Here is a 25,865-nt window from a genome sequence, read left to right on the forward strand (position 1 = left end):
TTCAAACTAAACATGAATAAAACTAACTTTCAAATTATAACTAGCATTCACCATCCTATTAAGAACAAAACCTATTCCCTTGAGTCATCAATGAAAACCTTGGGAGTCACTATAGGTAATTTCCTCAACCTTGAAAACCAAATCTCTCTCGAGTGTCTTTCACTCACCTTGGAAGCTAAAAAGATTGAGGCCATTTTTCTCTAAATCTGTCTTTCGTACTTTGGTTCAATTCCTTGTCCTCACCAAATTCGACTATTGCTATTCCATCTATGATGGACTTAAGGGTGGTCTTCTCAAAAAATTACAAACAGCTCAAAATGCTGCTGCTCGTCTTATATGTAGATCTCCTCACTTCGCCAAAGCCACTACTCTTTTATACGAGCTACATTGGTTACCAATAAGAAATAGAATATCTTTCAAATTATGCGTTTTCATTAACCAAATCCTGTTTGGTCAAGTCCCATCATAAATGAATAATCTTAATGAATTACCCCCTCGTAATGCTATTTCATCATCTAGAGAATATCTTGTCTTACATTTCCTTATCTGTACAAATGTGATATATAGAACAATTCACTCTGCTAATTTCTCCTATCAAGGCACCAAAATTTGGAATTCTCTTCCTAAATCAATCAAGTTTATAGATGATTACCTAACTTTTAGAAAAGTCTTCTAAAAACACCTCTCTTCAGTCTGGCCTTTCTGAATACACAGAACGCTATTTGAATTTTACCCACACCATTTTCTTAATCTCGTTTCCCATCTCGTCCTGTCTAATTATGCTTTCACCTATCCACCCTTAATTATTTGTTTGTCCTTGAGATAATCTAAATTCCTGGTTTCTTACTGCACAAGTACTAATTTGCTTCTTGAAGTTACTGTAATTTGTGTAATATTCTGTACATTATTACATTTTATTCACTTTATTGTAGGTTTGTAAGCCACATTGAACTTGAGTCTATTTCAGGCTAATGTGGGGTATAAATGTCACGAATAAATAAAAGGGTTAAGTCCTGCCCAGCACATCCCAGAATGCACCAGGTAGGGCACCGCCATTTTGAGGATGTGCCCGCAGAGGAGGGAGGGAGTACTAGTTCCTCCCTCCTTCAACTTTGAGAAAGGCTGCGGGGGGGGGTGCAGGTGAGGAAAGTTAGTGGTCCCACTGGACCACCAGGGTCTCTTCAGTAGGGATGGGGGCTAGCAGTACCACTGGACCACCAGGGCCTTTTTAGTGTTTGGGGGGCCTGGAGGTCCACTGGCCCTCCACGACTTAAGTGGGGGGGGGGGGGGGGTCGGGCTTAGGTTTGACAGGTCCAGGAGAAAATCCCGGACCTGTCAAACCTCGTCTGCTGTTTGACAGGTCCAGGCTTTTTTTTTTTGACAGCCTTGTCAAAACTCCTACGGGAGAACTGTGACTTGGGCATATGCCAAGGCACAATTCTCCCACAGATGTACCCCCATGATCAAAGCTAATAGGTTTCTTAAATTTGCATGCTATTAGCTTCGATCGTAGGGGGGTGGCGTTGTTTCCCCCCGTTTTCTGGTGTTAATTTTAGAGCGTTAATCGGAACAGTGTGGGGGATTTGATCATCTGCCCATCAATTTTAGAGACCATATCTCGCTAAGGACATAAAACGACTTGTGATGGATCAGAAAAAAAGTGACCAAAATGGTATGGGGCTGTGCCACAAGACATATGAGAAGAGAGATGAAGACATTAATATGCATACCCTGAGAGGAGAGATGAGGCAATATGTACACACTTTTTTTTTTTCAAACACAGGGAAGCAGTAGAACTAGAGGATGTGAAAAGAGGCTGCAAAGAGGTAAGCTTTAAAAACAGCCTCGGGAAATACATTTTAGCGGAAAAAGCAGTGAACGAGGGCCCTCCCGGTGAAGGTGGTGGGGACAAAAACAGTGACAGAATTCAAAAAGGCTGGGTTAAATGCAGAGCATCCCTAAATAGCAAAAGGAAGGGATCAAAGGAAAACAAATGACTGTCACACTTCAAAAGCACAGAGGCCCAGATGCTCAAAACTCTGGTGCTGTACTGAACAGTGCATGAAAAACGCCTCCACAACATAGCGGCAACACATTAAAACATAAGAATAGTCATACTGGGTCAGACCAATTGTCCATCTAGTACAGTATCCTGCTTCTCACAGTGGCCAATCCAGGTCACAAGTACCTGGCAGAAACCCTATTAGTAGCAGTGTTAGTACTTGGTAGAAACCCAGCTTTCTAGTGCTCAACGCTAATGACATGCAAATATAGGCGCGTTGTTAGCATTGAGCATTAAGAGTTCAGGGAGAGGACTGTGCCAGGTGCATGTGCTCAAGAGTTGTGCGTTAAGCACAGCTCTTGAGCGCATGTCCTGGAAAGTCAGAGGAGGGAGAAGAGAAAGAGGAGGAAGAGGTGCCGTTCACTCAGCTTCGAGCTACACAATTCTGAAGGCAAGCTTTTCCTGCCGGGACCCACATATGTTCTCTGCCGAAAGCTTAAGACATTGCAAAAAAAAAATGTGCTTCAACACATAGATAACACAGCACCCAGCAGAGTGTAATAATAGGCTCTTTACACAAGGAAACTTACGCCACTTTTCATCCATTAGCTGATTATGTAGCATGTAAACCCCTAAAAATACACTATTACTAAATTATTAGTTCAGAGGGGACATAGCAGAACCAACAGAATAATTGAGCTCAATTTGTGCTTCCAAACTGTCATACCTCTATCTGACATATGCGAACACGTGATGGGAAAACAAGCCTTTTACACCCTAACACCAGCTCCATAGGATTTGTCACGGAAGGAGCACCCTGGTGTGGCACACTGTCCACCATGAATTGGGGGTGAATGGCAAATCACCTCATCAACGTGCATTTGCATGTTCACTGCACTCACTGCTGGCGAGCTCATTGATTCACACGCTTGGTGGCTCTGAACATTTGGCGCTAGCAAATGTGAGCGTTAGTCTGGGCTATTTGCTTCTGAGCATCGGGGTCCAGAGGTGGGAGGGGAGGAAAAAAAACGCACAGAGGGGTGTAACCTTTACCTAGCATCCAGTACAACCTTAAACAAAGGCACAGAGGAGGTAACCCACATGTTCTGTAGACCAGATGGACCATGCTGGTCTTTTATCTGCCATCTGTTACTATGGCATCGGAGATCAAAGTGGGTGAAGCAACTTGCCCATTAGTAGGATCTGAACCCTGGCTTCCTTGGTTGCCGGTCTGCTGCTCTAACCACTTCTCTAACCCCTTAGACTACTCCTCCATTATACTGGCAGTTGCCAAGGTAGTGAACAAGAGAGGACTCTTCTGTGATATGGAGGTGGTGGGGGGAATTGAGGGGAAGGAGGGAGCTTCTGCACACCCCTTGAGAGCTCCCCTCTGTCTTGGTATTGTTGTAACAAGGGGAGTGATGGGCAGTGCTATTTTAGTAGAAGCCTTTGAAATGCTCAGTGTTTGAAGGATAATATAAATAAACACTGTGCTTCATTTTGTTGCTTTGAGCAATTCCGGCTGCTGAAGTTCAGCTGCTCTCCACCACCATCATAGCAGACAGTGGGAAACAGCAGGTTTTTTTTTTTTAATCTTGACTGCTAGATCTCACATGGCTGTACAGTTTTATGGGGTTTAGTCTTTGCAACAGACAGCATTTTATACTTGTATTATGAGCAATTTTGAAATTCTCTAGAATAAAATCCTGGATGCTTTACCTACAGGCCTTGCAGTAGCTTCTCTTTAAAAAGTGCTGCAGCTGCAAAATATGCCTTTGTTCGAAAAGTAAAACAGGATCCACACACATACCTAACCACGCCCTCCTCTTGATGTGACAAACGATACGTACATTGTTGAAGACTGGCCCAAATTTTAACCGCACCAAGGTTGAATTGCAGCTTGATATTTTCTGAAGTTGTGCAGCATTACTTGAGAACAGAAGATTCTCAGTCAGCAAGTCCTATACAGTCAACAGTGCCCTGTGTTCTTGTCCAATAAGATCTATTACCACTGATGGAGGTGGATGCTGAAACGTGTGCCAATAAATTTTATCCTGGTTGCCATACTGGTGTTTGTTGGCATTTTTACTGCAGCCCCTCCTGGAGCTGCCTCTCCAGGTGGCATTTCTTTTGACTGTTTCACTGCCTCTTTGACATCACTTCAAATTTTTAGCCAGAAATTTACATGGATGTCATGACTTTGACCTGTGGAAATTGCTTTGAACTGGTCCTCATGTATTACTCCAACGGCTAAAAGCAGAGAAAAGAAAATGGCTAAATCATTGATTTCCTGGAGAAGAGCTCAATGATCCTGTAATGTACCTATTGTATGACAGCAAGGACTGCAAGACTGAGTGGTTTTGTAGCACATCATGCCATTAAGCAGAAAGGCCTGAGTTTTCCTGCATACACAGAGAGAAAAAAATGTGTTTCCCCTCAACGTAAGAAAACCTATTCACCCTACCAGTCAGGATCCTTCTTGGGTGGTTGTAAGGAATTCCTCCCTCACCTCGAACAGTAGATAGAATTGTTTCCTGGAGGGCCCTAGACAGCACACGCCCCTGACTTTGCAAAGGCTGCCCAGGATCACAAGAGTAGGCCTTGTCAAGCCAGCAGCTCCTGGGTACAGAGCCAGAGCCAGAGAAGGTGGGGGTGGCGGAGGCTGCTACAAGCTGTGCTCTACTGCCAGTGTATGGAAAATAGGGAAAAAAAATCCTTATTCCAAACAGGAAAGTGCTAATATTATGGGAGACGGGCCAAGTGTTGTCCCTGCTGCCGAGAAACTGAAAGCACAGTGTGAGCCAGCAGAGAGCGAGGACTCAGCAGGGGTAGCAACTTACAACACTGTATTTTTATTTAAAAAACACAAATACATTAGCTGCTCTCTGATTTTCTCCTTCAGTGGGAAGTCTGAGAACATTTACTCCATCTAGAAAATGAAATACTTCGTTTACACACTCCTGGCGAGCAATCTGAGGAGACTACATTGGCTACTGGCAGCTCAGAGGATGGTCCACAGCTCTATGATATGGTTCATTTGGTTTTGTATAGTGGTAACCCTACTTATTGGCTAGTGTGCTGGTTAAACAGCAGTTAGGTCGTACCTTGAGATCTAGAGACAAATATGTTGTGGGTCCCACCCAAGGAGGTTTGATAATAGGCGATGGTATGTCATCAGAAGGCTAAAGCTAGTCTTCACCCAAGGAAGTTTTAATTCTCACCAATGCAGGTGCCGCCATCTTGGGACATCCAAAACAATGAAATTGATAGGGCAACAAGCTCCACCTACTGGCTTCAGCCCACATAATGGGCCAGATAGGCTCATGCTGTCTCCCATTATCAAATCTCTTTGGTCCCACCTGTTCAGATGGCAACACTAACATACAGAATGGCATTTTCAGTAAAGGGCCTTCGTGGTGAAATGTCCTCCCTACACTGGAAGTAAATTACTTGAAGTTTCAGAGGAAATTGAAAATATTTAACCTGACAAAATCACTCACCTGGATAATAGCACCTGCTACCTGCATTTTGCCACTCAAAATCACTGCAGACCTCCCAGACACGATCTCAACAGTACTAGGGCAGTCCCTTGAGTTATCCGTTAGTAGCAATATTCAGTCTGCAAACTGTATAACCATCCAAATAAAGAGAGCAAGATGGCTGAATATTGTCATTATCCAGATATCGAGTCCAGATTTATTTCAGCTGCCACAGCCTGTATCAAAAAAAAAAATTATATATATTGACTAGAGAATGACACAAGGACTGGGTCCCACGGTAACCACAGGGATGGGGACAGAGCCCATAGGGACAGTGACAAACTTTGGCCCCATGTCATTCTCTACTTTGAAGGCTGTTAATGAATTGGTCAGTCAGTTATGTTCGAGTAATGCAGATGATGAAGATTTGATTTTTTTTTTTTTTTTTAAATGAGCAAAAGTGCTGACCACAACTGGCAAAATATTGCATGGGAGAATCCTGTGCATTCCTGCTACCAGCCCATCTTCTGAGAAGACATTTTCTATTGCAGGAAGGACTGTAGAAGACAGGAGAGCAAGACTGAATCCTGAGACGGTTGATGATTTATTATTCATACACAAAATCATAACAATGCTTCGTAGGGCATATTTCTCCTCCACTAGAGCATACAGAGCGGATTGTATTTTGTTCCCCTGTAAATTTAAACAGAGTGGATTAGGGTTCTTTGGGGTAGCAAAAGTCAGCTACTGTTGGGGTTGGTTGAAAGGATGGAGGGGGGAAGGTTATTACAGTTGCTCATTATTGTTTTCTATTTGTGATCTATAAACAGTTGCACATATTGTTTCTTTTATACTTTAAATAAAAAGATTTAAATATAAAATCATAAAAGTGTTCGAGGCTTCTGCAGATGAGGACAGGGTCTGCGGGGATGGGACAGGGATGGAGACAAACTTTGTCCATGTCATTCTCTAATATTCACCCATTTGAGCAGAACCATGGCTTTTCTGTATTAAATCTGACAAGTATGATTTTTATATATTAGCTTTGAATTTGTTTATTGTCTGCTGAGACCGGCAGTGTGTAGATCATGCAGTACAGAAATTGGAATAAATATAGTAGTAGCACCTACTACATGATTTGTTTCTATTCTTCTGGCTGAATTTTTCATTGTTTAGAGGTGGTGTTTACTGTTTATTGAATTTGCTAAAAGGCTTATTCTGACACATCTGACTCAGTGATATACAATCTAACGCATAAAACAAAAAAAAGATAAAATAAAAATAACAAGAACACACACCAAATATCAGATAGGAAAGATAATTTCAGTCACACAAAGGTTACCTGGACCACTTCCAGGTTGGCAATCCGAAACCTAACTCACTAAAAGAATCCCAAAGGCTTTCAATAGGTATCTTAAATTTGAAAAAAAAAAAAAGGAGAGAGTTCTGCATGAAGAGATCATTCCACAGAGCTGGGGAAAGGAAGAAAAAAAAGCACTATGATGTGTAGATTCAAAGTGTGTGAAAGAGGGCTCAGGTAGTAACAGCCTATGATCATTTAATGACCTGAGAGTACAATAAAGGGTATATGGGATGGTAAGGGAAGAGAGAGAAGATGGTATACTGGTACAGAAGGCTTTAAGTGTCAAAGTAAAATCTTATACTGAATCCTAAATTCCAGTGGAGATGAGCACCCTTCTTCACATGATATAAAAGGTGTAAAGCAGTGTTTTGCAAAGCCTGTAACCTTTTTAAGTTAAATAGACTAGCATAATTCCTACGTACACGTACAGTAATCCAGCTGCAAGGTGAATAGGGCATGAATAAAAGAATGCAAAGTATTGAATTAAAAAAAAGTTAAATACAGTTTTAATAACATTTGAAACCTGTGGAGTAAATTTATTCAACTACTAACATTTAAAATTAACTCAACACTGGCCCTAACCTCTTTCTCCTTCCATTCTAAACACACACACACCAAAAAACAACCTTTTACACCATACAATGTTGTCTATTTGCTTGAAATAAAATTCTGACATTTTCCAGGGTGCAGAATAATTCGACCTATACAGATGTAAAAGGCATATTGAAGTAACTGGGTGTACAGTGTATTATGTCTATTTGCTTTCAGCTTTGAGATCAGATGGGCAAAAATGGATTAAGAACACATCTGAGATGGCTTAGCCGTGATCAGGCGATCAAAAAACGATGAACTTGTTTCTCCAGCTGCTCTTCCTGTTTTCAGTGGTGCCTTTTAAAAGCTCCCCAAACACTGCCCTGTTTGATGAACAACCTAGCAGTAAACTGGAAATTTAAAAAGCAAAGATCAGTTTGAAATCACTCCAGACATGAGAGGAGAGTAAGCTAGGAGAACCAAACTCTTATGGGTTTTATGTGGTATCCCAGTTTCAGATTCGTGCTGTCTGTTGTGCCCCTAATCAAGGCCAGTTCTGGCTCAACACAGAGAAGGCTAAAGGGCATTTTGGCTGAATTCTTCTGGAATTGAGAAATTTTGCTCTCCCTCAAGAGATTAGCCCCATGATGGCTAAGTCTTTAACTATGTTAGAGGCTGCAGTGTTTACACTCAACAGAGCAAAAGGACTGTTGAGGCAGATATATAAAGGATTTAAGTGGGAGGGGAAGTTCCTTTGTGTTACTTTTGTTAAAAAATGGAGGGGAGTATCTTCAGAAGGAAGCTGGCTGAGTGGGCCATTTTTCATGTAATAGAAAAACAGTGTGCTAAACTTAAAGGAGCTATGAAGGCTGGCCAACATCTCCACGTTAGCAAAGTATATAACGAAAAAGGGAATGGCATTTTGAAAGGAGGGGGTTAAAAAAGTCAAGCGCAAAAAGAGTAGCAAAGGTTTAAAAGGGAATCCAGGAGGGGGGGGGGGAAAGGAAGCCACAAAAGAATATCTGTAGAAGCTGAAGGAAGCAGGGAAGGTAATCAAGGTGACAAAGGTGTGAGCAGAAGAAAAGATAGCTAGGTGGTGAAACTTTTTTCAAGGGAGTCGGTGGAAGGAGAAAGTACAGAGGTTGGTTTGTAAGACAAAGGCGAAATGGAGGATGACGACAAAGAAAAAACAGAAATGCTACACAATATGCGCAAAAGATTTCAAGGACCATTCATAGGTGGCAGGAGTACTTATAATGGTATAGATGCTTATTTGGATTTCAACGAAGTTGTCGATACTGACCATGTCAGATGTTCAACAGCCCAGTGGGTAGGTCCCAAAATGGTAGGCAGGATTATAAAGTGGTTAAATGATAGATAGAAGACAGTGATGACGGAAAGGAGGAAAATTAAAAGCTATGGATATCCATCCTGGGGCTAGTTTTGACAATATCTTTGTAAGCAATATTATATAACAGGTTAGGAAAAAAAAACATTACCTTTTTTGAAAATGAGAGCAAGAGCTGCAGATCTGCAGCAGAGTGGGACACCCCTGGGGGAGCAGTCATAATGAGAAGAGATTTAAGAAAGCCAGAAGAGCTGTCAAGTACATGCAGAAATGGGCAGCCGAGATGCAGAAATCCGAGGGAGCAATTCACAATGGAGGATAAGATACTGCACACACTGAAAAGATGACCTTGACGTGATCATATCTGATAATCTCAAAGTAGTGAGAGTGCAATTGGATCATGGCTAGAGTGTACAGGGAGAAGCAGAAAGACAGGAGGTTAACAATTCCTCTGTATTGATCACTGGCAAGACCTCACCTATACTCGCTTAGAATGTTATATCCAGTTCTAGCAGCCATTTCTCCAAAGGGATACAGAGGTGGTCCAGAAAGAGGAGAAGAGAGTCAAGCTTGATATGAGAGAGACATTCAAATATCTCAAAGATATAAATCAAGCACAAGGAACAAATCTTTTCAGAGGAAAAAAATGCTCTAGAAAAATATATCAAAACAGGATCACAAGATGAGGCTCCAGAGATCACATACCAAGAAGAAACATCAAATATTTCTTCTCAGGCAGGGTGATGGATGCATACAATGACATCCTAGTGGAGGGAGTAGAGATCAAGGCACTCAGAATTCTAGAAGGCCAAGGATAAGAACAGAGGATCCGTACTTGCCAAGAAGGGAGAGAAAGGTCAGATTGTCTCAGGACTGTAGAAGAAAACCAGGAATGAAAGTGGACAGACTTAAATTAGCCTTCATATGCAATATTTCACTGCAGAAGACGTGGTGTTATGCAGCCAAATGCTGACATAATTTAATTCATAAACGGTCAATAACAGCAGGAGCTTGCAAGCAACATTTATCTACTCGGATTCATTAACCACTTTTAGGAAGCGATTCACCCAACACGGTGCAAAGCAGTTACAGCTTGTCATGAAACTTACAATGTTAATATAATAGTAAAATGAACAAATATAAAGCATAAATACAATCAACGAGGTAAACCTGGAGATGGCAGACTGAATTCTAGGAAAAGGACTAACATGAGACAGTATCAAAAATACAAAAACATTAAACAGCACTGTAAAACAATCCCATAACAGATATAGACAGACAGCAGAATACAAATGATACCATAATAAGTAGCATGGAAGAACATCCACATAACAGATAAGATACAATGGAAGCAATTTAATAGGCATACATTAGAACATTCAAACAACACAGATATGATGGCAATGTTTGTACAATACAACAAAACATTTTAACAGGTAATTGAGAGAACAAGTCCAGTTGAAATATATAGACGGGACAAGATGGGTAGTACAAAGTCAGCGAGATAAATAAATGTGTGGCTAAACTGAAGGTAAATTATATGTACAACTGAATAAGATATGAGGAAATGGTCTAAGTTGCATGGTGTGCAATAAGCTAGTCTAGCTTGAGGCAAATAGTCACTTGTCACATGTATTAAAGGAAGACGAGCCAGGCATTCACCTTCTTCCTGAAGTAAAGGAAGTCTTGAGTTTGGCACAGCCCCTTTATGAGTATGCTCCGGAGTGCGGGGGCTACTCCTGAGAAGGCTAGTCGGTGGGTATCACATTTGTGCAGTTTCTTTTGACAAGAGTACAGATGATGCTCCTTGAGAAGACCTTAGAAGCCTCAAAGGTGTGCAGAGGACTAACTTATTATTTAGGTACTATGGACCATTTTGTCTGAGGACCTTGAAAATCAAAGATATTTAAATCTGGCCCTGTAAAGTAATGGTAGTCAGTGCACTTTATGCAGAAAGAATACTCCTTAAGGCAGAGGTGGCCTGCTTCGTCTTTTAGTTTCCACTGTTAACAGCTCACCAACACAGTATCTCAAAGGATGTCCATGCAGACATCATTAAGAAAAGGCTTCTACAAGACATAAAACTCAACAATTTGGACAGGGGGCAGGGATGGCTTTGGAGTTACAGGGGCTGGGAAAGAGGTGCAGGAGGTCACATGGGTCAGAGGACACAAGCAGGGTGCTGTCAGTATCTAAAGATATGGGTGTAGTAGTGCCTGCTGTGGCCATTTGTGCTACCAAGCTCTTCTGTTTCTCTTTCCTGGCTGACAAAAAGCCACAAATTCACAAAAAAAAAAAAAAAGAACAGATACAGAAGTCCAAATTGCAGCATTCCTAAGTATAGTGCTTGAACATTATATTAATCAAGCTTATCCCTACACAAGGTTTTGTTTTTATGTTTTGAAATGCCCCCCCCCCCCCCCCCCCCACATACATACACACAAAACTCTCTTCTCCTGAGTGAGACATCCCCCGATATTTTTTTCCCGACCTGCTTCAGCTCCTGAGGCAGACAATAGTCACAAGGGTAAAAAGTCTGATTACCCCAACCATAGGGTCTACTTTACAACAATCAGACCAATGACAACTTTCAAGGCTACCTGCACTGGTGCAGACACCATGGGTAATTCACCCTGTAAACCTTTACACCATTTTCAAAAGGAGAGGGACATGCTTACTTTCCCTTTGAAAAACTGCCCAAGGAGAAAATGTCTGGAAAATCTCCAGATTCTTTTTCTTTTTAAAAAATTTTTTATTCAAATTAAAAAATATTACACAAATAGATAATACTGGATAATGAAAAGCACACTCCAACTAAAACATAACGGGTAAACTTAACAGATGAAATGACAGCCTTTCCTCAGTTGAGAGGTGCCCAGCTCTTCCACTGGCTGCCTTTCAGGTGCTGTGGAGGACTTGCAGCCCTTCTGCATTTCCTCACAGCTGTATCCGGGGTGACTCCCAGGTCCACCCCAATCTTCCCAGGGCCCTCGCTCCAAGTGCCCTGGGTTTCCGGGTGCTTTTTGGCTACGATCAGGCGACCCTCAGGGAGAGGAATGCTGGCTTCGGCCTAACCCCTGGTAAGCCTTTCCTCAGCTGAGAGGTACCCAGCTCTACCACCGGCTGCCTTTCAGGTGCTGTAGAGGACTTGCAGCTCATCTGCATATCCTTTCAGCCTTCTCCGGGGTAACTCCCAGGTCCACTCCGATCCGATCCACTCAGGGCCTCCGCTCTAGGTGACGCACGCCGGGCATTTTTCTCTTTACATCTATTTTTCTCCCAGTTACTACTTATGGCTCCAGTACACTTTTTCTTCTTGCCACTGTCCCTTCCTAATTTGTTTCTCCATCTTAAACCACTGTACACTGCAGGAACACATTGTCCACCATCTGTATTCATCATCTCACCATCTCTTTTTTCCTCTTCCTTTTTCTCAGCTCTCAACCTTAAATATTTCCTTCCTTCTATTCATCCATCTCCTTTCTGAGTACTTCTCGCCTTCGTCGCTGTCGTCGTACATCTCCAATCTAATTTCTGTTCCTCTCCTCTTGTAGATTTCAACCTCTTCTACTTCAGTCTCACTGTTTTTCTTCCTTCGAAGTCCACTCCATCCGTCTATTTGCTCCTCTGCCTCTCCGAGTAGCAGTCATTTATCGACCCCCTGATAAGTCCCTTTCTTCCTTTCTCACTGACTTTGATGCCTGGCTTTCCTTCTTTCTTGAACCTTCATCTCCTTCCCTCATTCTTGGGGATTTTAACATTCATGCTAATGATCCCTTTGACTCTTATGCTTCACAGTTTCTTGCTTTAACATCCTCTTTCAATCTTCAACTGTGCTTCACTGCCCCCACTCACCAGAACGGCCACTGTCTTGATCTTATCCTCTCCTCTAACTGCTCACTCTCCAGTTTCTGTGCCTCAACTCTTCCCCTCTCTGACCATCATCTGATAACTTTCACACTTAAACACCCTCCTCCCCAGTCCTGCCCAATCTTAACCAATACATTTAGGAATCTTCAGGCTATTGACCCTTCTACTCCAGTGTTTCAAATCTCTTCTCCACCACAATGTTATCCAAGTCTGTCAATGAGGCTGTCTCTTCCTATAATACTATTCTCTCCTGTGCTCTGGATACTCTTGCTCCTCTCATTCCCCGTTCTGTAAAACGTACCAAACCCCAACCTTGGCTGACCTCTAGAATCCACTACCTACTTTCCTGTGCCCATTCTGCCGAATGCCTTTGGCTGAAATCCCGTGCCCATGCTGACCATACATTTCAAATTATTGCTGACCTCCTTCCAGTCTGCTCTTTTACTTGCCAAACAGGACTATTACATCCAGTTGACAAATTCTCTTGGCTCAAACCCTCGACGTCTCTTTGCCACACTGAACTCTCTCCTCAAAGTGCCTTCACCTCCAACCCCCACTTCACTTTCTCCCCACACTCAGGCTGAGTACTTTCATGATAAGGTTCACAAGATTAAACTTGAATTCTCAACCAGGTCACCTCCACCTCTCCTTCCCTTAGTTCATTCTCTCAACCCTCCAACCCCTGCCTCCTTTTCTTCCTTTTCTGAAATCACTGAAGAGGAAACTACACATCTTCTTTCCTCCTCGAAACTAACTACCTGTTCCTCTGATCCTATTCCCACCCATCTACTTAACACTATCTCTCCTACTGTCATCCCATTTATCTGTCATATCCTCAATCTTTCACTGTCCACTGCGACTGTTCCTGATGCCTTCAAGCATGCCATAGTCACACCACTCCTTAAGAAACCTTCATTGGATCCTGTCATTCCAACTATCGCCCCATCTCCCTTTCCTATCCAAGATACTTGAACGTGCTGTTCACCGCCGTTGCCTTGACTTTCTTTCATCTCAAGCTATTCTTTATCCACTTCAATCTGGCTTTCGCCCCCTTCATTCAACTGAAACAATGCTTGCTAAAAAGTCTCCAATGATCTGTTCCTAGCCAGATCCAAAGGTCTCTATTCTATCCTCATCCTTCTCGATCTATCTGCTGCTTTTGACACTGTTGATCACAGCCTGCTCCTTGATACGCTGTCCTCACTTGGATTTCAGGGCTCTGTTCTTTCCTGGTTTTCTTCTTATCTCTCCCAGCGTACCTTTAGTGTATACTCTAGTGGATCCTCTTCTACTTCTATCCCACTGTCAGTTGGTGTACCTCAGGGATCTGTCCTGGGACCTCTTCTCTTCTCCATCTATACTTCTTCCCTTGGTACTCTGATCTCATCCCATAGTTTTCAGTATCATCTTTACGCTGATGACTCCCAGATGTACCTCTCCACACTAAAACTCTCAGTCGAAACCCAGGCCTAAGTATCAGCCTGCCTGTCTGACATTGCTGCCTGGATGTCTCTGCGCCATCTGAAACTAAACATGACCAAGACTGAGCTTCTTATCTTTCTCCCTAAACCAACCTCTCCTCCTCCCTCATTCTCTATTTCTGTGGATAACACTCTCATCCATCCTGTCTCATCAGCTCGTAACCTTAGGGTCATCTTCGACTCCTCCCTCTCCTTCTCTGCACATATTCAGCAGACTGCTAAAACCTGTCGTTTCTTTCTCTATAATATCAGCAAAATTTGCCCTTTCCTTTCTGAACACACTACCAAAACCCTCATCCACACTCTTATCATCTCTCGCTTAGACTATTGCAACTTGCTTCTCACAGGTCTCCCACTTAGCCATCTCTCTCCTCTTCAATCTGTTCAAAATTCTGCTGCATGACTAATATTCCTCCAGGGTCATTATGCTCATATTAGCCCTCTCCTCAAGTCACTTCACTGGCTTCCTATCCGTTTCCGCATACAGTTCAAACTCCTCTTATTGACCTATAAGTGCATTCACTCTGCAGCTCCTTAGTACCTCTCCACTCTCATCTCTCCCTACATTCCTCCCCGGGAACTCCATTCAGTGGGTAAATCTCTCTTATCTGCACCCTTCTCCTCCACCACTGACTCCAGACTCCGTTCCTTTTATCTTGCTGCACCTCTGCCTGGAATAGACTTCCTGAGCCAGTACGTCAAGCTGCATCTCTGGCCGTCTTCAAATCTAAGCTAAAAGCCCACCTTTTTGATGCTGCTTTTAACTCCTAATCCTTATTCACTTGTTCAGAACCCTTATTTTATCATCCTCACCTTAATATTCCCTTATCTCTTGTTTGTCCTGTTTGTATGTCCTAATTAGATTGTAAGCTCTGTCGAGCAGGGACTGTCTCTTCATGTTCAAGTGTACAGCGCTGCGTATGTCTAGTAGCGCTATAGAAATGATAAGTAGTAGTAGTAGACTAGAAAGAGCATGGAGCAAAAAAAAAGTCGAACACACACTTAAAGAATGGAAACAGTTACAAAGAAAATACAAATACAGCATCAGAACGTATTACAAAACCATAATAGGACCAGATTACAAGGACACACACAAACTCTTTTCAATCGTAAACAATCTCCTAAACACCACACGGGTCACCTCGAACAACACAGACACCCCATCGGCAGCCAACCTAGCGAAGTATTTCAACGAAAAAATCACAAAGCTCCGACGCATGATACCAAGTAACACCATTGAATATTCAAGCATACTTGAATGCTTAGGCCCAATACCTGGGGAATACCCAGCTGACCGATCATGGACCAACTTTGACTTAATTTCAGTAGATGAACTCACACACTGGCTCAATAAATATGCCAAACCTCAGTGCAAACTCGACATTTGCCCTACCAGCCTAATAAGAGCTGCACCCAAACAATTTAAAAAAGACCTGAGGAACCAAGTAAACTATAGACTCCTACATGGTCTCTTCCCCACGGAAAATGGAAACATACTACTCACTCCGTTGCCAAAAGACGCCAAGAAAAGCACAATGGACTTAACCAACTACCGACCAGTCGCCTCTATCCCACTCACTACAAAGTTAATGGAAGGCATAGTGACGAAGCAGCTCACGGATTATCTGACCAAACACTCAATTCTACACGAGTCACAGTCAGGATTCCGATCAAATCATAGCACCGAAACCGTACTAGTGTCTGCAATGAACTCCTTCAAAAAAACAATTGCAACCGGCAAGAACATACTCATATTACAATTCGACATGTCTAGTGCCTTCGACATGGTGGATCATGGAATACTATTACACATACTAGAATACTTCGGAATCGGAGGCCCAGTTCTCAAATGGTTTAAAGGATTCCTCACCACTAGATCCTACCAAGTTATAACGAACACTGCCAGATCACCGCCTTGGACACCGGAATGTGGAGTCCCTCAAGGATCCCCCCTTTCACCTACAATCTTCAACCTAATGATGATACCACTAGCCAAACTCTTGGCCAATCAAAACCTTAACCCCTACATATATGCCGATGACGTCACAATCTCCATCCCGTTTAAGAGTGACTTAAACGAAATAATCAACGAGATCAACCAGAGCTTCCAGATCATGCACTCATGGGCGGACTCATTCCGGTTAAAGCTCAACGCAGAAAAAACCCAATGCCTAGTTCTCACCTCCCAATACAACACAAACAACTAACTACTCCACTATAACCACACCTCACTGCACACTTCCTATCTCAGAAAACCTGAAAATTCTTGGAGTCACCATTGATCGAAACCTCACACTTGATACCCACGTGAAGAACACAACAACAAAAATGTTCCAATCGATGTGGAAACTCAAAAGAATTAAACCTTTTTTCCCCAAGAAACATCTTTTGCACCCTGGTACAGTCACTAGTAATAAGCCACTTGGACTACTGCAATGCTCTGTACGCAGCCTGTAAAGAACAGACCATTAAAAAACTCCAAACAACCCAAAACACGGCAGCCAGACTCATCTTTGGAAAACCTAAATATGAAAGTGCGAAGCCCCTAAGAGAGAAACTACATTGGCTCCCGCTCAAGGAACGTATTGAGTTCAAGATCTGCACAACCGTGCACAAGATCATTCACGCAGACGCCCCACTCTATATGCTAAACCTAGTGGACCTACTGCCCAGAAACGCCAAAAGATCGGCCCGCAAATTCCTCAATCTGAATTTCCCCAGCTGCAAAAGAGTGAAATACAAACAGGCCTATGCTACGACCTTTGCATACAAAAGCACACAGTTTTGGAATGCGTTACCCAAGGCCCTGAAATCCATGAACAATCTAACCAGCTTCCGCAAAGCTCTGAAAACAAACCTCTTTAACAAAGCTTACAAAAGTCACCCTCAATGATACAAATCATCCCCCAAACCACCCAAGCACACCTAAAACACTTCTCACACAACATACCCAACATCCGCCTATCTAAATCCACTTTTACCTCAGCTTATGATCAACTGCATTTAAATCATGTACTGACTATCATAACCCTACTCTGTAAGCCACACTGAGCCTGCAAAAATGTGGGATAATGTGGGGTACAAATGCAATAAATAATAATAATAATAATAATTGTGCTACTTAAACCACAATATAGAGAGATCCAAAATTCAATGTGGCTTACTGTAGTCCAGAGTCCACTGGTTGCAAATTATGTAGCGCCATGAGGGTTACAGTTGCATGAATTTGACAGGCTGTCATGGTTTGCAGTTGTCTTAAGGTAAGCAGGTTTTGAGTATCAGGGTCATTTGGAGTGATGAAAGTCTAGTTCATTTCTGTCCATTTTTGTAGTTATGTAATATTTTCCGGTGATCTTCTTGGCTACGCTGGGTCGACGGGAAGGAATTTCATGAATAAGTGATTTTCAAATGTTTTCTGAAGATTAGGTAGCTGTCCATAAATTTTAGGTCTTTCGGTAGTGTGTTCCAGAGTTTCGTGCAGACATACGAGAAGCCGGTGGAGTATGTAGATTTATATTTTACATCTTGGCATCTTAGGACGTGGAGGGTAAGGTAAGATCTTGCGGATTTAGTTGCGTTACAGATTGGCAGATATATTAGGAGGGTCATTTAGCCCAGTGAGAGCCTGAAGATAATTCTGTAGACTTGGGAACATATCTTGAAGGAAATGCGTGCTTTGATTGGTAGCCAGTGTAATTTTTGGAGTAGTGGTCTGGCACTTTCTAATCGTTTTTTTCCAACTATGAGTCTTGCTGCTGTATTTTGTGCTGTTTGTCATTACTTTAGGATTTGGTCTTTGCAATCACCGTAGATTCCATTGCAATAGTCTGCATGGGCAAGGACCGTGGCTTGGGCCAGGGAATGGAATAAGTCTCTTGGGAAGTGGTGTTTTATACGTTTCAGTTTCCACATTGTGTGAAACATTTTCTTTGAAGTGTCTGCTGCCTGGTTGTCGAGGGATAAGTCACAGTCTATAGTGACTCTTAGAACTTTCAGTTTGTCAGATACAGGGAGGGATGATCCTAGGGCGTTGATGGTTGTGAAGCGTTTGGTATTGTGTGGAGATGAGAGTATCAGGCACTGTTTTTACCCTGTTCAATTTCAGCTTGATGCCCAAGATTCCATGGTATTAATGCTGTGCATGGTTTTGGGAATAATGTCCAGCAGGTCATTTTTGAAAGGGATAAAGATTGTAACATCGTCAGCATATATGAAGGGGTTGAGGCATCTCCAAAAGACAAAACTTGTTGCCTCATGTTCAGATACTGCAAGAGTTTATCCAAATGTCAACTTTAATGAAAGAGGATCCAACTTGGCCAAGTTTGGGAAAAACCTTTGTCAGGGGTCACATAGATTTCCACAATACATTCACAGATTCAATGCATGTACTGCAATACCTGCACAGAAAAAAAAAAAAGCTCTGGTCCAATCCCAAAAGTCAATAGCCATAAAGGCCTTGTTTGGATAGTGAAAATCATCTCCAAAAGTCAAAACTTGTTGCCTCATGTTGAGAAACATTTTCCTTCGATCCTGTGTGGTTTTAGCCAAGTTAGAAAAAAATCCAAATTTTTTTGCCCTATGAACAAACTACATCTAGGAAAAAAAAAAGGTTTTAGTACATGATCACGATCCTCAGGAAATACAAGTCACTACAACAGTAGCTCATTGCAGAACTTCAGAAAAAATGTTCCTGAAACCCTGTCAAATCCAAACTATCTACTGAGAGATCACCAATTTCTGCAGGTTACCATCAACAGCTCTGTCAACAGCAGTCTCTTGCTGCTCTTGAACTGTTAGCAGTATATAGCAAGCTTTGGAAAAAGGTGGTAAAGAATCTCTTGGAATATGTAAAACAATTTCTATATACTTTTAAAACAAATCTGGAGAAGGCATCAATGGGAGTTTAGAAAAATTAAAGTGACAACATAAATCATTTTCCATATGGAGAAATTAGGTCCTACCTGCAAATTTGCTTTCCTTTAGTCCCTCCAGACCAGCCCACCTGAACTAATGGGTTGTGCACACCTTCCAGCACGTGGAGACTGAGAACATTGTTTCTTGAGAGACAATAAGAGCCCAGCTCAGCCCCCTCAGGTCTCAACAAAGCAGAAGAAGAAAAAAAAAGACATCTGTGCTCCGCTGGGTTATACAACCATTCAAACAAAGAAAACAAGAAGCATGCTGGCAACCAACCAATGCAACAGAGTATTATACAGGTAGCTCTGTGTATAATCAACATGCTTAACAGAGACTTGTTTCCTTGTTTTCACTTTTTTCCTTTTTTTTTTTTTTTTTTTTTTTTTGAAGAAAAAAAAAAAAAAGAAAGAAAGTACTAGAGTTCCCCAAGGAGAAAGAACACCAAACTAACTTTGGCAAACGACAAAAAGCAGACTAGAGAGGGTGCTCAGCCGGTCCAGAGGAACTAAAGGAAAGCAAATTAGCAGGTAGGACCTAATTTCTCCTTTCCTCCAGGCCGGCCCAGCTGAACTGATGGGAAGTATCAAAGCAGTCCATTAAGGGTGGTACCCTAACAGCCCCACCATGCTGTCCAAACATCACATCTCGGTGCACCTGAACATCCACACGGTAATGTTTAACAAACAAATGCAAAGAGGACCATGTAGCTGCCCTGCAAATATCCACCGGAGGTACTAAAGAATACTCCATCCAGGACGCCGCCAATGCCCTCCAATGAGCTCCAATGCCCTCTGGAATAGACCTGTTTTTCAGAATGTAAGCTGAGCTAATCGCTTCCTTAATCCACTTGGCCAAAGTGGCCTTACATGCCGCGCAACCTCTACGACCACTGCCAAGCACAACAAACAGGCAATCTGTCCGGTGAAATTCCTTGGTGCGCCTGACTGAAGGGCTCACCACATCTTTCACCTGCTGGAGACTGAGAATACTGAGACTTGAGGGGGCTAAGCTGGGCTCTTATAGGCTCTCAAGAAACAATGTTCTCAGTCTCCACCTGCTGGAAGGCGTGCACAACCCATCAGTTCAGCTGGGCCGATCCGAAGGGACACTAAGAAATTTCCAATTTTTTTTAATCTCATCTTTTAATCAAGGAAACCTACACCTTCTGAAGTTCAGTAATCTGATCTTCCATAGGGTCCATCCTTTGATCAGACTTCTTTGTATCTTTAACAGCCATGTCCAAAGAGAAGCATGAAGAAGTAACAAGTTTAGTAAAAGCACTTAACCACACTTGACCCAGAAACCATACCCTCATCAACAGTAGAGGGGCCATATCTCTTTCCACTTCTCAAAGATGTCCCAGGAATACTCAAGGTCAGCCCCACATCTGTCTCAGCAATGTTCTGGATTCTTTCTATCGCAGCTGATATCCCCAGTGACTCCAAATCGATCTGTCAGTCTTTCTCCTCACAGCCTGTTGCACTGCTCACCAGGTAGCTGGCTGTAGTGGAGAAGGAGCTGCGTACTAGTTGGGGCTGGAGAGAAGTGTCAGTATTTGAGGGACCTAATGCTTCTTACAGCCCAAGTCAGAACCTCCCAGCGCAACTTCAGGTGACTGAAGCAGAAGCACTGGGATTGGCATTCACCAGTAAGGTGAAGCAATTTAGGATTCATAGGGAAAGTCTCTAGAGTTCCCCTTATGCTTTCCCACAGGAAATACAGGAAGTAGGCACAGAGCAACACATGTTCATGCCTCCCTTCAGGGGTCCATATTGGATCCCCCTCCAGCTCCTTTTTCTGCTTGTAGTCTTCCCAGCAAGACTACTACATATACTTTTGAAAAAGCAAATCTAGGCATGCTGTTACCTCTCTGGGTTTACCTCTGCCGTAGGGCCAGTGCCTCAAAATGCAGGCAAAAGAACAAGCAATGCACTACAATGGGTGCATTGCATAAGCAATTTTCAAACTGCTCCTTTAACTGGCTAACAAGTCATTTACACAGGCAATGGCTTTTGAAAATTTGCCTTCTTTTCCTCCAAAGATGATGTCTGTTAAAGGGGCTGTGGTAAAGGGGACCTTATTCCACAATCTTTTTGTCAAGCAATGCAAGATCTCTGGAACGATACCTGCAGTGCTGAGGAAATACTGCCAAAGACTTTATTCTGGGGCAGGTTGGAGACTCAAAACAAACTGTTCCTAACAAGGAGAGATACCGCATTCAATTCAAGCTTCTCCTTCTTACCTACAAATGCACTCAGTCTGCTGCCCCTCACTACCTCTCTACCCTCATCTCCCCTTACGTTCCCGCCCGTAACCTCCGTTCACAGGATAAATCCCTCCTCTCAGTACCCTTCTCCACCACCGCCAACTCCAGGCTCCGCTCATTCTGCCTCGCCTCACCCTATGCTTGGAACAACCTTCCTGAACCCTTACGCCAAGCCCCCTCCCTGCCCATCTTCAAGTCTTTGCTTAAAGCCCACCTCTTCAATGCTGCGTTCGGCACCTAACCCTTACCGTTCAGTGAATCCAGACTGCCCCAATTTGACTGCCCCGATCGGACCGACCGTTCACTTGTCTATTAGATTGTAAGCTCTTTGAGCAGGGACTGTCTCTCTTTGTTAAATTGTACAGCGCTGCGTAACCCTAGTAGCGCTCTAGAAATGTTAAGTAGTAGTAGTAGTAGTAGATGGTATTTTAGATAGAGATGGAAGAATCTGTCAGCCCTTCAGACTGGTTTCAGAATATGGCATGCAATGAAAATGCCAAATACAAAAGTACAAAGGGCCTCCAAGATAAGGGCATGAACTCTGAGGTTTACTGCTAAGACCCAACACAGTTGGTTGGTGCTTCAGCCAACCCGCCTGCGTCAGGGTCTTGCAAATGTGAACAAATTCAATTATAGCAACCCTTTAAAGGAGAATGCCAAATCTCAGGTGATTGAAACATCGACAAAAAGGGCAAATGTGCCAAATCACAAAAACTGTCTCACGGTACACACTCTGCTTTAGAAATGCTAAGAAACAATATGAGGAAATGAACAACTTTTGTCATCTTTTGATTAAATGGTGCAAAATACCTGAAAGATCTGCTCAGTTTTCACCAATTCACATACAGGTTGCTCTACTGAATATAGCACACACGATGCAATACCTAAACTGTAAAAAGGGAGTTTACATCAGTGAAACAAACCAAAATCAACGACAAAGGCAAACTTTCACAGGCAGTACAGTGTGCCACACTACACTGAAGAACCAAAATGACATCTCAGTAGATGAAACTTTATGACTTCTTTTAGGACTTAATCAGGGTACTAAAATTTCAGAACTACTCCAAGCAGCAAAACAGTGAAACAGAGAATGACACGGGAACGGGGATCTGCAGTAACTGCGGGGATGGGGACTGGGACAGAGCCAGTAGGGACTGGGACAAACTTTGTCCCCATATCATCTACTTTTGAAGCATGTAAATGAACTGGAGTGTTATTTATGTTTGATTGATGCAGACAACAATATTTTTATTTTGTGGAAAAACAAGCAAACATGCTAGCCACAGCTAGCAAAATTTGAATGGGGGATCCTATACATCCTGCTACCAGCACATCTTCTAAGAAGCTAGACTGAATCCTGAGATCCCCCTCTAGGGCATACAGAATGGGTTGTATTTTGTACCCCTGGACAATTTAACAGGGTGGATTAGGCTTCCTTGGGGTAGTAGAAGTCGGCTATTGTTGGGGTTGGAAGGGTAGAGGGTGGTGGTGGTGATGAGTGGGTTATTATAGCTGCTAGTTGTTATTATTGTTTTCTATTTGTAATTTATACACAACAGTTGCACAGCATATTGTTCCTTTTTATACTTCAATAAAAAGATTTAAATATAAAAATCATAAGTGTTTGAGGCTTCTGCAGATGAGAACAGAGCCCATGGGGATGGAGACAGAACCCAAGGAGGACAGGGCGGGGACAAATTTTGTTCTTGTGTCATTCTCTACAGTGAAAAGAACTTTATAAAAGCATTGGTGATATCACATATCAGAATAAGGACTGCTGGAACCGTAATTCTCCTATCTATATTATCTCTGTCAAGCCTCCCTTACTTAGCTGTAATTGTAACATATCTTGCAACTTCCTGACATATACAGACATCAGGCCTAACTGATTCTGTACTAATTAAACCAGAGTAACCGCACTATGAAGAAAGTGTAGTTTTTGAAAGTTAGTCAGAAATGTATTAATCTAGTCCATTAAGAAGCTATCACTTATGGCTTGTTTCTTGACCCTTGATCCTTATTTCTACAAAAGTGGACTAATAGCAACCAAAATACTCAGCAATGATGGGAAAACAGACAATTTTGAGGTTAACTGGATATGGGAGAAAGGCAGGGGTAGGAGGTTGCTGTAGATAGAATTATGTATTGTCAGTGAGTGCTTTACATGAACTATGATACATTACAGTTGGTAAATGTCATGTTTGATTAATCACTTTACTACGACTACAGTTTGTGTTTCCTATAATAGGAAGCACTAGGTTGGTTCTAGACAACATTCTGTTGGCAAGTTTGTTCCCTTATTATGCAGTACCTGACAATAAAAATTTAAACAAAATAAAAAAAAAAATAAAAATAATTAAAAAAAAAAAAAAAAAAAAAAAAAAAAGAGTCCATTCTTTTTCCAGTTGCTCACCAAAGAAAGAGAAATTAGGTCTTACCTGATAATTTTCTTTCCATTAGTTCTTCTCACTATTCCAGAACCTATGGGATAGTTATGTCCATCAACTAGCAGGTGGACTGAGCTGAGACATCCAGCTTGGCATTCAGTCCAGTTACTCAGTATTTATGTAGGCAAGCAGTAAGGATAAACTCAGAATAAAAAACACAACCTTAAACAACTCACTAACCGAACAAAAACCAGACAAGCAAACATGTGGACCTCTCTCACCTCTGAACAACTTGTAGAGAACAAGAGATATGCAGGAAGCACAATGCAAAGTGACAGTTGGGAGTTGATGCGAAGTAATGGGTCAAAAAACATCTCAGAAACCTCGGGCAAGCCACTGTTAATAGTGGGAAGGACTAATGGAAAGAAAATGTATCAAGTAAGATCTAATCTCTCCTTCCATTATGTAGCTTCCCATTATTCCAGAACATATGAGATTTTTAAAAGCAATCCCTAGAGTGGGTGAGATCCTGGTGCTGCCACCATGAGGACCAAAGCCCCAAAACTGGCTTCCAAGTGTGCTGCAACATCCACCCTGTAGTGCTTGGCAAAGGTATGCAACGACCATGTCGCCACCTTGCAAATATCTGCCAGCGACACTAAGGTAGTCTCAACCCCAGGATATTGCTGTACACCTTACAGAATGAATCCGCAAGACCTGATGAGCCTGCTTCCCCACCAACAAATAAGCCGACACAATCATCTCCATCAGTCATCTAGCAATTGTAGGCTTAGAAGTCCTAAGGCCAAGACTCTTACCAAAAAGCATAAAGTCTGTCCAATTTGCAAAACCCATTCCAGATATCTAATGAGGCCTCTGAAGCTTCAAGGAAGAATACTGAGCCTCTTTGTCTTCTCTGTGAAAAGGATGGAAACCCCACAGATTGGTTGAGATGAAATGCTGAGACAAACCACTTTCAGAAGAAAGGAAGATGCTACCAGAAATTAGGTATCTCCTACACTATGGACCGCCCTTCCCCTTTACTTACGTCTTGAGCACGCCTTCCCTAGTTTTAAATCTCAGCTAAAGACTTATTACTTTTCTCTAGCTTTTCCCGACGTCTGATCCTGGGATTTCTTTTTTCCTGTGACTAGATATTGATATGTACCTGAGACAGCTCCAAGTCTCCTACTGTCCTTTGCATCCCCTGTTTTTTCCCCTCTTGTTGGCTCTGTAATTTTTCCTTTTCCTATTATGCTTTTGTGTTTTTTGCTTTATTTTGTGGCAAGTAAGATTGTGCGGTTCCCTCTTTTCCCTAATTATTTATATATTGTACGCTGCTTAGACTTCTTTTTGAAAATTTACAGTACATCAAATAAACTGAACTTGAAGAAACCATGTACAGGGAGATGCCCACCTCTGAAAAGCTGAGAAACAGATCCTGACAAGAGAAAGCCTGAAGCGCCAAAACCCGATGTACTGACGCAACCACTACCAAGAATGCCATCATTAGCATAAGATCTTTCAAGGAGGCCTTCCAGAGCGACTCAAAAAGAGGCTTCTGAAGAGCCCAAAGGACTAGATTAAGGTTCCACTCTGGACATGACGTACAAAAGAGAGGCCTCAAGTGGCCCACTCCCCATAAGAATCTAATGAATCTGAGTGAGCCGCAAGAGACGTCTTCTGTTGTTGGCCCCTGAAACAGGCCAAAGCCACAATGTGAACTTTTAGAGAACCCAATGCGAATCCTTTCTGAAGACCTGCCTGGAGAAATGCTAGGCTGTGCTCAATCTGAGCAGAAAAGGGAGAAAGTTCACACTCAGAACACCAGCCCTAAAATGTTCTCCACACCCTCACATATGCCACGTATGCAGAGTGTTTCTGAGCATGAAGTAAGGTAGCAATGACCGAATCAGGATAACCTTTTTATCTCAACCGAGCCCCTTCAATGGCCTAGCCATGAGACCAAAGGGGCCTGGATTATTTCATGAGTACTGGACCTAGCTTCAGTAGGCCATATACCTGTGGAAGACAGAAAGGATCCCCGTGCAGCAGTTGAATCAGGTTTACATACCACAGCCTCTGAGGCCAATCCGGGCTATGAGAATTATTCAACCCCGGTGTAATGCGATCCTTTTCAACATGTGGCCTACCATGGGCCAAGGAAAGAAGACATACAGTAGATGTGTCTCTGGTCAGGGCTGCATTACGGCATCAAGAC

At 42.5% G+C, this 25,865-nt stretch overlaps 1 protein-coding gene across 7 annotated transcripts in view; it reads right to left on the bottom strand.

Moving 5' to 3' along the window:
• The window catches only part of ARHGEF1 (Rho guanine nucleotide exchange factor 1), a 187,669-nt gene that overhangs the window by 119,682 nt on the left and 42,122 nt on the right, over positions 1-25,865 (bottom strand). For 5 of the 7 annotated variants that reach the window (XM_030213027.1, XM_030213028.1, XM_030213026.1 and 2 more), the window contains exon 3: positions 5,503-5,717. The exons of the other annotated variants lie outside the window; for them this stretch is intronic. The gene's annotated coding sequence lies outside the window, so the exon portion shown is untranslated. The remainder of the gene's footprint in view (positions 1-5,502; positions 5,718-25,865) is intronic. 7 annotated transcript variants of the gene reach the window in all.

The sequence above is a fragment of the Microcaecilia unicolor genome, chromosome 8, assembly GCF_901765095.1.
Source record: "Microcaecilia unicolor chromosome 8, aMicUni1.1, whole genome shotgun sequence".
In the NCBI taxonomy this organism is placed as follows: Eukaryota; Metazoa; Chordata; class Amphibia; order Gymnophiona; family Siphonopidae; genus Microcaecilia; species Microcaecilia unicolor.